Source organism: Chionomys nivalis, chromosome X (genome assembly GCF_950005125.1).
Source record: "Chionomys nivalis chromosome X, mChiNiv1.1, whole genome shotgun sequence".
NCBI classification, from domain to species: domain Eukaryota; kingdom Metazoa; phylum Chordata; class Mammalia; order Rodentia; family Cricetidae; genus Chionomys; species Chionomys nivalis.
In genome coordinates this window covers 55,202,971-55,216,734 of record NC_080112.1, presented here as the reverse complement: position 1 = coordinate 55,216,734, position 13,764 = coordinate 55,202,971, and positions in this window count along the sequence as shown.

Below are 13,764 nucleotides of genomic sequence, written 5' to 3'. Positions count from 1 at the left end.
CTCAGGTCTTAAACAGTTTCCTTCATCTGTTTGTTTGTTTTTCTTGACTTTCTTGGCATTCTTTAGAGGATTTATTGATTTCTTCCATTTTTTTTGTCTTTTCTTCAATTTCTTTAAGGGATTTTTTTTTTTAATTTCCTCTTTAAAGTCTTCTCCCAAAGTTGTTTTCTTCTGCTTCAACTGCATTGGGATGTTCAGGCCTTGCTATAGTAGGGTAGCTCAGTTCTGGTGGTTCCATAATTCCCTTTCTGTTGTTGATTGTGGTCTGATGATGTTTAAGCATCTGGAATTAGAATCATTATAGTCTAGGTGTTGATTTCTGAGATTGTCTTTGTTGGATAGTTGTTTTGTTCTTTTGTTTCTGTTTCTTCTCTGGTCTTCTGGCCTAAGTGGCCAGAAGTCTGATGGTTAGTGAGTCATCACATTACTGGACTTCCAGTGGGGTGTCTCTGCTGGAGATTTTGTGGCCTCAAGACCTCTGGGATTTTAGATACTCACTTTGCCTCTGTGGTTCCAAGTACCTGTGTGACCTCTGGGGTTTTATGTACCTGCTTGATTTCTGGAATTCCTAGTATGGTGTGGCTTCCAGTAAAGCAGAAATTTTTTTTCCTGAAGTTGTGTCCTAGGATATGGAGTTCAAGGGAGGATCTGCAGTTGGGGGCTGTTGGGGAAGCTTTAGGCAATGTTAGCTGACAGTGGGCAGTGTCTTATCTTGGGTCTCTAGAACTGGCCTGTTTATAGGGTAAAGCAGAAATCTTCTACTAAAGCTGTGAGCTGGAATATGGAGCCCAGAGAAAAGAGGTGTAGTCTCGGACTGTTGGAAGGGCTTTAAAGCGTGGTAGTGGGTAGTGAGCAGTGGGCAGTGTCTTACCTTGGGACCCTAGAACGAAACTGGTCTTCAATAAAGCAGTCAGGGTTGTGTAATAATCAGATATTCTTATAAATTTCAAGTGTATTTCAAATGTATTTGCTCTTTAAAAATAAATAAAAATATAATTTCCTCATGACGTGCTATGGGACAGTGGTCTGTACCCTGTCACTTGTATTTTAAATACACATTGATTGGCCAGTAGCCAGGCAGGAAGTATAGGCGGAGCAACCAGGCAGGAAGTAGAGGCAGGGCAACGAGAATCATGGGAAGAGAGAAGTTTCAGTCTGTAGTCATCATCCAGACACAGAGGAAGCAAGATGTGACTGCCTCACTGAAAAAGGAACCAAGCTATATGACTATCACAGACAAGAATTATGGGCTAATATAAGTCATAAGAATTAAGAAGAAGCCTGAGCTAATAGGTCAATCAGTTTATAATTAATATAGACCTCTGTGTGATTTCTTTGGGACTAAATCTCTGTGGGACCTGGTGGGACAGAAACCTCCATCAACAAAGACACAGCAATTTCACTCTGGTTACATATGCCAGAATATTAATTGAAGGGATAGCCAACATTTTTGCAGGCCACATAATCTTTATTGCAACTCTATAAAGATAAATATCTTCATAGCAAAAGTAGTCATAAACTGTGTAAATCAATGGGTATATGGGTATAAAACTTGTGTAATAAATGGTACTTATAAAGGAGGCTATAAGCCAGACTTGTCCAGGTTACTATATGTAGTTTGTTGATCCCTGCCACATAAATGTGTGTGTGTGTGTGTGTGTGTGTGTGTGTACCAAACCCATATATAACTGTCCATAACAGCTTTAACCATAACTGCCAATCATTGTGGAAAAGAAATGTATTTCACCTTGAGAATTGATAAAGTGTGATTCTTTTTAAAAAATGCAACTTAGATGAAAGTTAAGGGAGTTATATTAAGTATAAAACAGGATTTATTAAGACTGTATGGTGTATGATTCTATCAACATATAGGAACTCTCTGAGGGGTGGACTTCTTAGGTCTTACCTGACAATGTGAATTTCATTGGAGAGGTGCCATCCAAATTCAAGAAACATGCAAGACATGTATTTGAGGCAAGACTGGATCTGTGCAGTCACAGAAAAAACAAGGTGTCTAGTGAAAATATGGCAGAGAAAATTAAAGGGAAGTGGGAGAGTGGAAAGCTAGACAATACCCAGATCAGGTAGAACTTTGCAATTCATCATAAGGAGTTTAGATTTTAATTTAAGTATATGGAACTAAGAAATTAATGAGTACTTATAAGTATGGAAACAATTTATCTGATTCATGTTTTTGAAATGTCACCCTATGCTGTAGGAAGGCAGGTCTGAAAGAGGGGGTAAACGGAAAGTTAGGGCTATTTTGCAAGTTGTTGGTACAGTGATATGGTGGGGTTTTATGAAAGCAGATATTCACAATATATTCTGAAGTAGTCAATATGATTTTCTGATGGATGAAGGAATCTGAGATAAAATGTGTTTTCAAGTTCTGTGCTCAAAACTGTAGAAGTTTCATCTCAATGCAATAGAAGCAAATGAGAAGTGGTCAGGTTAAGGGTGTATTTTGAGGCAAGAAAACAAAGGCTGGTACTAGTTTGTAATGGGGTGGAAAGAAGAAAAAATAATAAAGGCCTCCAGGTCTTCATTCTGTAGAAATAGGGACATGGAATTAGTATGTATAAGGAATATAACAGTAGTAAATAGAAGGGTTTGGAGAGTAATTAAAAGTTAACTCTTTTTACTCTGAATAGAAATACTTAGCAGGGTTGGAGAGATGGTTCAGTGGTTAAGAGCACCTACTGCCCTCCCAGAGGATCTGGGTTCGATTTTCAGCACCCACATGACGATCAACAACTATCTATAACTCCAAGATCCGACACTCTCACACAGACATACATACAGGCAAAACACTAATGCACATAAAATAAATAAATTATTTTATATAAAAAGCTGGGTTGTGGTGGCATATTCTTTTAATCCAGCACTCAGGAGGCAAAGGCAGGCAGATCTCTTTGAGTTCGAGGCCAGACTGGTCTATAGAGGGAGTTCCAGGACAGGCTCCAAAGCTACTGAGAAACAGAGAAATCCCGTCTCAGAAACAAACAAACAAGCAAGCAAGCAAAAACAAATAAGTACTTAGCAGGCAATTTTATAGTAGTATGGTATTCGGTAAAAGAAACTGTAAATTCTGGAGCCCACATTATCAGCATCTACATAATGTTTCAAAGTAACTGGACTTAGGGGATCAATAGAGGATAGAGTATGGTTACAAGAAAATAAAAGTGGAGAAAGACTATACCAGGACACTGTCATTTAGAGGTAAGGAAGAGGAAAATTAGTTAATAAAGAAAATTGAAAAAGAAAAACAAATAAGGAAGGAGAAAAGCCTGAAATTCAAGGTGAAGAAACTTTGTCACAGAAGAGACAGTCAGCACCTGTGTCCCATGTTGCTTGCCTAAGAGGGCAAGGATGACAGGGATCCAAAAACTGATACTAAAGCTGATTATTATGTAAGTTATTGGCAGCCTTGATGAAAATCATTTTAGAGTAGAGAGACTAGAAGTTTGACAGAAGATGAGTGTAAAGTCTGACTTATCACATTTATTCTCTTCTATAAGGGGTGGATTAAGAGTGACATGACTTCAAGTGGGTGACTTTAAGTACGCCCAAATATAATATAGTGTAGCCCTGATAAAAGTGTCTGAATAATTACCATGTTCCAAGGACACATTGTTAGGGAGCTCTATTGTAATTAATGTTTTAAAATCAATAGAAGTTATTTTCCATCTTGAAATATAAATTGCACGTGTTAAATGAAGAAGCAGAACCAAGTTAATATTTAATTCAACTTGAAGATAATCTTTGAGGTCAATTCCATACATTTGAATGAAGGGAATGACTAACACTGAATTAAGCTTAATAACTTTACATCTTTGAGAGGCATCTCTAAAATCACAATAGCTGATATAGCTATCTTCAGAGCTGGTCATTTAATGCGTGGCATTGACCTACTTTCCTCTAATTATTTAAGAATTAGCTGTTCAGTTGAATATTGCCCTTCCAATATGAAGAACAGGAGTATAATTTGTTGCAATTTTAAGTCAAAATTGTACATTTTGTCCAATAAAGCAATCTCCTGCTCGTAAATGTAAAACTACACAAAATCGCAGCCTCTTTAAAAAGCATCGTTTCTCCAGTATGAAGAAGTTTAACTGCCCATTGATTACCGATTGTTCCTAATTTTTAAATGTCAGGCAACGTAATGTCTAACAACTTAAGTTATAATTTACAGCTAACAAAACCACGAGAAATTGTAAAGGATGATGTGTCTTTCCCTTTTCCATCAGTAGTAGAGACTAAACTTTGCCACCTGTCTAGCTGTCCTAGATGATATTAGATATTGTTTTTTTCTGGTTAAGAACCTTTCTTTATTTCCCTTCTCAAGAGAACCTACCTGGGACTACAGCAAATGCTGTATGCAATATGCATCCTGTCTCCCTCCACCCAATAGCGTCTTGGCCTCTTAGGGATTAGTAAGTTGCTATATACTAGTGCTGTTCACCTAATAGTCTCTCTCTTATAGCACCAAATTAGTGTTGCTTGTACCTTTAGGTGCCACAGCATGTCTTAAGCTATCATCAGTAGTGTGCAAAAAAGTGATAAGTTAATAAGTTTCTGAAATGCAAGTATTTTGATTATGATTTCCATGGTGTTAAATACCCTCGCTGTGAGTAATTTTAGTTTATTAATCATTCTAATTAATTGTAGAGATTCACACAGTCTGTCAGTTACCAGGAACCTTCCCCTCCCCCCTAATTCAGCAGATTACTAAAATGATGTGTGCCTAGGCTACAATAGTGAAATCACAATGCATAGTTTAGAAATGGTGCAACAACCTATTCGAACAGAGACTGAAAAAACAATGAATTGGGAAAATATCAAGACAAGAAGCACAGCATGGTACGAACATTATGATTAAAATTTTAGAGTATATGCAACTTAAGTAAATTAATTAAGTCTAAGAGAGGTAGTGAGTAGATAGATGCCAAGTGAAAGAGAATTCCTTTTGTTTAGAAATTCTATGAAGAAAAAAGTCACTATGACCCTTTTTTATATTGTGCACTAACAATTCACAACAACATTTGAAATGTGATTTAATTTTGTGCTTAGGATAAAAATAGAACTCTTTTATGAGTACAGCATTAGTTCTGTCTCTCAAACACTAGGAAACACTTCACCTATTCCAATAGCACCATTTTTATTGCTTCAGTCATAGCTTTGTGGAAAAGTAGGGTGCATCTTGTGTGAATTGTTTTCATAGTGATGAATGAAAACATTCAATTCAAGTTGGGATGGCCAGTGAACTGTCACCTCTAGACCCCTCAGCCAGCTCAACATAGAAACAGATGTCTTCTGTTGCCAACATACAAGTTTTTTAATTAATCTGTGTCCTTCAACAGGGGTGTGTGTGTGTGTGTATCTGTGTGTGTGTTTGTGTGTTTAACTTAGACACAGAAAAGCGCTGTGTTATTTGCAAGAAAATGGTTGGAATTGGAGATGATTATATTAAGCAGAAGATGATAAAGGAGATTATGAGGAGTGTGAAGAGGAGGAGGGCATACATATGGTCAAATTACATGATCCAATAGAATGAAAATGTCAGTATAAAACACACCCATTGGTATAACTAATAATATACCAGCAACCTTTTTAGGGGTGATAATTTTTATTGTTTTTACTGAGCTATATATTTTTCTCTGTTTCTCTCCGTGCCTCTCCCCTCCCCTTCAATTCTCCCCATGCTCCCAACTTACTCAGGCAATCTTTGCTTTTTTTACTTCCCATGTAGACTAGATCCATGTATATTTCTCTTAGGGTCCTCTTTGTTGTCTAGGTCCTTTGGGGTTGTGAATTGTAGGCTGGTTTTTCTTTATGTCTAAAAGCCACTTATTGATGGAGGAGTTACTTTCATTTAATAAAGAAACTGCCTTGGCCCATTTATAGGCCAGCCCTTAGGTGGGTGGAGTAAACAGACAGAATGCTGGAAGAAAGAAGCCGAGTGAGGAGTCGCCATGATTCTCCCACTCCAGACAGACGCAGGTTAAGATCTTTCCTGGAAAGCCAACTCGTGGTACTACACAGAATATTAGAAATGGGTTAGATCAATATGTAAGAGCTAGCCAAAAAGTGGCTGGAACTAATGGGCCAGACAGTGTTTAAAAGAATACAGTTTCCATGTAATTATTTTGGGGCATAAGCCATGCGGGCGGCTGGGTGCCGGAGACACAGCCCCGCCGCTCCTATTACAACAACTTATGAGTGAGTAGATATATTTGTCTTCTGGGTCTGGCTTACCTTACTCAGTATGATGTGTACTAGATTCACCCATTTGCCCACAAATTTCAAGATGTCATTATTTTTTTCTGCTGTATAGTACTCCATTGTGTAAATGTACCACATTTTCCTTATCCATTCTTCAGTCAAGGAGCTTTTAGGTTGTTTCCAGGTTCTTGCTATGGCAAATAATGCTGCTGCAAACATAGTAGACCATAGGTCCTTGTGTTACGATTGAGCATGCTTTGGATATATATCCAAAAGTGGTATTACTGGGTCTTGAGGAAGGCTGTTTCTTAATTTTCTGAGAAATCTCCATACTGATATCCAAAGGGACTGTGCCAGTTTACATTCCCACCAGCAATGCAGAGTGCTCCCTTTACCCCACATCCTCTCCGGTATAAGTTGTTATCAGTGTTTTTGATCTAGGCCATTCTTACAGGTGTAAAATGGAATCTCAGAGTTGTTTTGATTTGCATTTCTCTGATGACTAAGGTTATTGAGCATTTCCTTAAGTGTTTTTCAGCCATTTGAGATTTTTTTGTTGAGAGTTTTCTGTTTAGGTCTGGATCCCATTTTTCAATTGGATTATTTGTTTCTTTGATGAACAATTTTTTTCTTTTCTTGTTTTTTCTTTTTTCTTTTTTGGTTTTTTTTGAGACAGGGTTTCTCTGTGGCTTTGGAGCATGTCCTGGAACTAGCTCTTGTAGACCAGGTTTCCCTCGAACTCACAGATATCTGCCTGCCTCTGTCTCCTGAGTGCTGGGATTAAAGGCGTGTGCCACCACTACCTGGTTGATGACCAATTTCTTGAGTTCTTTGTATATCTTGGAGATGAGCCCTCTGTCCCAAGTGAGGTTAGTGAAGATCATTCCCCATTTGTAAGCTGCCATTTTGTCTTGCTGACCATGTCCTTTGCTTTACAGTGGTCTCTCAGTTTCAGGAAGTCCATTTATTAATTGTTTAACACAGTGTCTGTGCTACTGGGGTTATATTTAGGAGGTGGTCTCCTGTGCCAATGTGTTCAAGTATACTTCCCACCTTCTCTTCTATGAGGCTTAGTGTGGCTGGCTTTATATATTGAGATCTTTGATCCATTTGGACTTGAGTTTTGTGAATGTTGATAGATATGTATCTATTTTCATTCGTCTATATGTTGATATCCAGTTATGCCAGCACCATTTGTTGAATATGCTTTCTTTTTTCTATTTTATATTTTTTCCTTCTTTGTCAAAAATCAGATGTTCATAGGTATGTGGATTGATAATTGGGTCTTTGATTCAGTTCCATTAGTCCTCCTGTCTGTTCTTATGCCAGTACCAGGTTGTTTCAGTACTGTAGCTTTGTAGTAGAGTTTGAAGTCAGGGATTTTGATGCCTCCAGAAGTTTCTTTATTGTACAGGATTGTTTTGGCTATCCTGGGTTTTTTGCTTTTCCATATGAAGTTGAGTATTATTCTTTTGAGGTCTACAAAGAATTAATTATTTTGATGGGGACCTCATTGAGTCTGTAGATTGCTTTAGGTAAGATTGCCATTTACTATGTTAATTCTACCTACCCAAGGGCAAGGGAGATCTTTCCATTTTCTGGTGTTTTCTTCAATTTCTGTCTTCTAAGATTTAAAGTTCTTGTCATACAAGTCTTCCACTTCTTTGGTTAGAGTTACTCCAAGATATTTTATGATATTTCTGGCTATTGTGAAGGGTGATGTTTCTCTGATTTCTTTCTCAGCCCATTTATCATCTTTTATATCAGCAACATTTAAAACCATTTAAGAGGAGCATTTCTAGGAATATTTAAACAATATACCCTCAGAATGAGTATAGTGGAACACACTTTTCATACCTATCATGGGGAGGCTGAAACAGAATGATTGCAAGTATGAGACCAATATGAGCTACATAGCATAACCTTTTCTCAAAAAGAATTGTTCACAACATAATTCAATGCCGGAGCACTTCAGTGCAATGAGTTTGAATGCTAACAACACGCACACGTGCACACGCGCGCACACACACACACACACACATGCACATACACCACATTCTTGTTAGGTGTGGGAAAACACCTATAATTTCAGAACGGGAAAGCCTGAAGCAAGAGACCATAACTTTAAAGCAATTATGGGCTGCATAGCAAGACTCTGTCTAAAAACACAGTACAATGAAAATACTTAGCCAACAATGTCTTCCCTGCTAGTGTGTTTTCTATAACCCACAATAAGGATTTAGAGCTGTGTTATTCAATTTATTAACCACAATTTACACGAAGCCACTTATAAGTTAAATTTAAGTCAATTAAGCTTAATTACAATTAAAACTTCAGTTAACCAGGCACAGTTGACATATTTCAAATTCTAGTTCTCTCTTGTCGTTTGTTTGTGAGTCAATAATGCTGAATAGAGCAGATAAATAATGTTGCCATTACAAGCTGTTCTTTTGAATGGTGCTGATCTAGATACGCAGAATGAAAGTTTTACTTTCTAGAAACTTTGTCTCAGCTGAGCTACCAATAATCATCAGGCTATTGTGTATTCAAGGCTTTGCTCTTACAATGACCGATAGGCAAAAACCTCATGATGTTCTTTCAAAATCAGAACAATGGCTTTATTAAAATATAAAGACATCTTTTGAATTTCCCCCAGTACAAAAATATGTGGTAGCAGGCTTAAATGCCTATCAAGGACTAGAAGAAGGGAATCTGTTGTTTTTTAAAAAGCAAGGTAAGACAATGGTAACCAATTTGAACAACTAAAAAGGGTTTTGTTATGGCTGTTCGAAGACATGAGAATACAAAAAAACACTCCTGTTTCTTTCATGAATCAGTAGCCTCCTGCTCAGTGGAATGCTGTTTCTTCACAGTAGGGAGATTGGTCTCTGTATCCAAAAAATGTTTTTAACAGTGGACATTATATTCAGTTCTGAAACTTTTATTATTGGTCCAAACAGAAAGTCATTGGAATACAGAGAACATAAATATATAGATCAGAGCTCTTAGAACAGTTTTTGTTACTGACTCATCAGAATTTATGGATTTAGAAAATATCAGAAATTACTGCTTCTGACGTACCGTAAACAAAGAACTGAAACATTCTGGTTTCAGCTTGCTAGACAGTTTACAGAACACAAAAGCCCAGATATGCTCCTGTTGTTTTAGTATGTTTTACTTATAAATCTTCTTAGCATAGCAGATAATGATTATCCTCTAGTAATGAAAGTCAACTGACAGCACGCCTCTACACACTGCCTTGCATCCCATCTCACTTGGAAGGCACTTCAGTGTCCTCATAGTGGTCCATAAGGTCTTCAATTATGAGTGCTGATAAATGCCTTACCCTTTGCTCTGGATTTATCATATCCAGCTGGACTGAAGTTTCTCATTCTTTCGCACACAAGTCATAGGCACACGTGAGCCTCTGCCAGAGCCACGGCCTCAGCTATGAAGCTTGCAATGTTTTTCGACCACTTATCATTTGTTTAACTCTGTTGTCTCCATGTCTTGGCGTAAATTTGATTTTATTCTTTTTTTTTAAGTTTCACTTTCTTAATGAGTTTGCTTCTACTTTTCTTTATAACATGATTTCCTTTAACATGATTGCCCGGCAATTTTCAGGCTGTAGAGTTGAAAAGGCCCTTGGTAGTGATGTAGTAAAGTAAAGCCTTTATATAGAAAGTAAGCCATGTCCCAGAGAACTTAAGTGACAGTGCAAGGTCAGCCAGCTAATTGGTAGCAGAGGTAGGAATGGAGGTTAGGTTTTCAGAGTCTCAATCTATTCGTATAATAAGTCTCTTTTAATACTACGTCTTTTAAAAAGAATGTGCCATTGTCTCTGACAGTTATAGCAGAAAGAGATGATACCCTATCTTCATCTATAACAACATCATCACAGTAAGATAACAGACAAATGAACAACATTAGACTGAATAAACACAAATTCAAAACCTTCCTGAAACCATCACCTTACGTGATAACTGAAAAAAAAAAGAATATTTCTTTGAGGTAGAATAAAATAATGCCTTAAATAAACCCTCACCAAACTAAAGTTTTTATAGTATACTACTTTCTTCAGAATAGATATTATGTGGATCAAAAAATACTTATCCCAAATAAACTAAACTCTCATCAGTTCTTTGTATTCCTTGTTGCTTGGGCTCAACATTATTCCCTTCTTGGCATCTGTAGTCTTAATGTCCTTTTTTTTTCTTAGAAACATGGATCTTTTTTGGTCCAAACCACTTTTACCACTTTTATCTTTGGTTTATTAGAAGCATCCATATATCATAGCCTAGGGAAAGAAGATAAAATAGGGCATCTTTCTTGCATATAAATCATGACTTGTGGATCATCTCTGTTAATTAAAAAGTCCTCGCAAGGCTAAACTCAATATGATGGAAGTTTAGGACATCCTTGATAAAGGACAAACCAGGAAGGAAAAGTATTTAAAATTTCCATAAGACAGAAAGTCATATTGGTTTACTTCATATCACAGTTGTATAGATAGTGCCAAAATTCTCTATGCCTATAAAATGACACTAATATGAGCATGCTGAAACATTATTGTAGCTAGATATTTTTTGGTGAGTGGTATTTCTTTTTTTAATATTGTCTGGCAACGTAAAAAACCTAGTATAAACTGGAAATACACAGTCTTGATTATGGAGTGTGACTTCAACAAGGTCAGCAAAATATAAGCAGAATTTTCACCATCCCATTTCAGTGACATATTCAAAAAAGAGACCCATTAGCCTTGAGTTTGGTTTGCATGGTTATTTGATACACCTGATGCATAAAAGAGAATGGTTAGTATAAGAGCCTTTTCAAGGTGTGAACACGTATTTATTTTAGGGTTTTAATTACTTATGCTTCTGGTTGGTGCCAGTCATGCCAATAGGATTATATTCCAGAAATTGATTTTCCTCCAATGAGTAAATAATGAAGTAATTTAACCTCATCTTCTTCCTAATCTAAAACCTTTCACTTGTACTGTGAGGAAAGGCAGCTGCCTTCACTTGAGACGGCTCGTGCACAAGGCCAATAAATATCTTCAGGCTTTAGATGAAGGTCATGCAAAGCTGATCAGTCAAGAAATGTGTACAGTTGAAGTGCATCTTTTGTTTCTTGCAGCCATCAATCCTGGCTTTCAGGGATATTGCCACCTATGTTAAAGGGCAAACAATACTACATTAATCATGGGCATGGCTGTAGACCTGAGAATTACTGTTTCATTTATTTTAATTTAAGTGTTTATTCAGATACCTGCATGAAAAACAAGCAACACTTAGAAAAAATGAAAATAGAAAGGGACAAGGGAAAAAGTGATCGCTCAGATTGTGAGTGATTTGATCCTTCTTTGTGTCCTGTCTTTTATAACAGCACAAGCTGTGTCTTCTTAAAGGAAGCTGACATATGTAGCAACCACAATTAGACACAAGACATTGCTCTTCATCGTCATAAACAAAATCTTCCAGTGGTCAAATTACTCCTGTTTTCTTTCTTTTTGATTTATGTAGCTAATAATGGTGATATCTCAAAGGTGGTATCCATATGTATACCAGGAAGGGCACTGACTTGTTTCTTTCCTTATCTCATTTTATCCTTTCAGAAAATGAACATCACTAGCATAGGTTTCAAGAGTAAAATCAGACCACCAGAAGCCCAAATCTAGGAGCCTGGCTATGCTTTCTGTTAGGCAACGAAAGCCATAGTCCAGCATGTCATTAATTTGCTGCTTGTGAATCCTGTGCACAGTACAGCATTATAACAGAGAAGCTGCTCTGGGTAGCTTCCCATTTATGTGAGAAAATAAAGGCAGCAAAGCTTAAAGCATTATAAAAATCAACAACTTAAATGAAAATTATTCTTTCTTCTCTGATGTTTTCTAAGTCACTACTTATATTCATTATTTAATAAAATTGGGAGCTTTGAGGTAATTTTTATTTCTCTGCAACTTTACTTTTAGCTTTTTGGTAATTTTTACTGAAAGATGTTTAGATTATTAAAAATAAAATATGCCTTTTCTGGAAGATAACATTTTTAACTGTATGTTGGGGTTGATTGCCTCTATGAGTAACAGGTTTCAGAAAAAAATATTTTTCTTACTTTGCTCCCCAAATTTTAGTCCCAGATGTATACCAGGGTATACACTAAGCATTAAACTATGAGATCTAAGTTCATGACTGCTGTATTATGATCCCAGAAACTGTTAGATTTCTCCTGAGCTGTAAATTACCTAATCATTTGTCATCTTTCACCATAGGCTGCTTGAAGCAATCACCTGAACCAGCTTAGTGACAATTACAGTTAAGTCAGTTCTCACTTCTGTGTTCTCACATGGAAATGACATCAGGCAAAATCATGTTGTAAAGCATTTGTTGACTAGGAAGGCTCTATAAAAGCAATGGGATTCTCTTCTAGGAAATGAGACAGAATGAGACTAACAATCATCTTCTCCAAGAAGAGAGTAAAATAAGAAAGTTAAAGTGACGTAATCTCTACATTGCCTTTTGTTTTCATTTTACTCCTAGAGTTAATTTTATTGGAAAAATTCTTTGTATTATTAAAATATCAAAGTTTATGTGACATCGAATTTACAATGATCACTTGGACATTACATACACAATATTTTTATTATCTACGAATTCCCATGGTTGCATTGTCAAATTCAGAATCCAACAACAGCATCCTTTTGTACTGTTTTATCTTCCTGGAGCACATCTCATTCTGCTATTACTGTTCCCAGAACCACTGGACAGTGATTTCTTAGGTCAGTTCTTTCCCATCCACCTCTACAAGTTAAATAACTCTTGTCAAACAGTATGGATTTTGGAGATGCCAGAGGAGGAGTTCGGACTCTAACTGCCCATGAGATTGTATCAGCCCTTTTTGAAACATTGGCCTGGCAGTGTGTGGGTAATGACCCAGTTAAAGCATTATTGGATATGGGTTTAAGAAAAAGCTTTGAACAGCATTTGGCAAAGGCTTAGTCTCTCTGTAAAGATAAACCAGAAATAAAGCAAAGTTCACTCCTCCTGTGGTCTTGTTCACTCTGGGTCATTAACTTCTCTCTACTTTAAAAGATGTCCTTTTTTTTCCGCCTTGTTCATGTGGGCAGTATACCAGAAGTGTAAGAAAAAAAATCACCAGTCTGGATAACTTAGGGCCTTATATTAGAGTTCATAAATAAATAAACACTTATTGAAACAATTTGGTATTTTGCAAGGAGATCAATTGGTAATGGCAGTTTGAAAACGTATCTTATTTTTCTTTGTAACCAAACATTGTCTGACAGTGCTCATAGCTCCATGTTATCAATTGAGTGTCAAATGTTTTTAGGTTGGTTAGGGTTTATATGGATTTCCTTTCTCAGTTAGGGTATACATTCAACGTGTGTCAAAGAAGTGACTAGAATTCAATTATTTTCTGAAATATGGAGCAAAGAAATATTAACTTTTGAGTTCTGTCTTGAGAAATCAAAACAGACTCGGTCCTGTCATTCATAAGAAACAAGAAACTTGACCTTCCTAGGTGTAT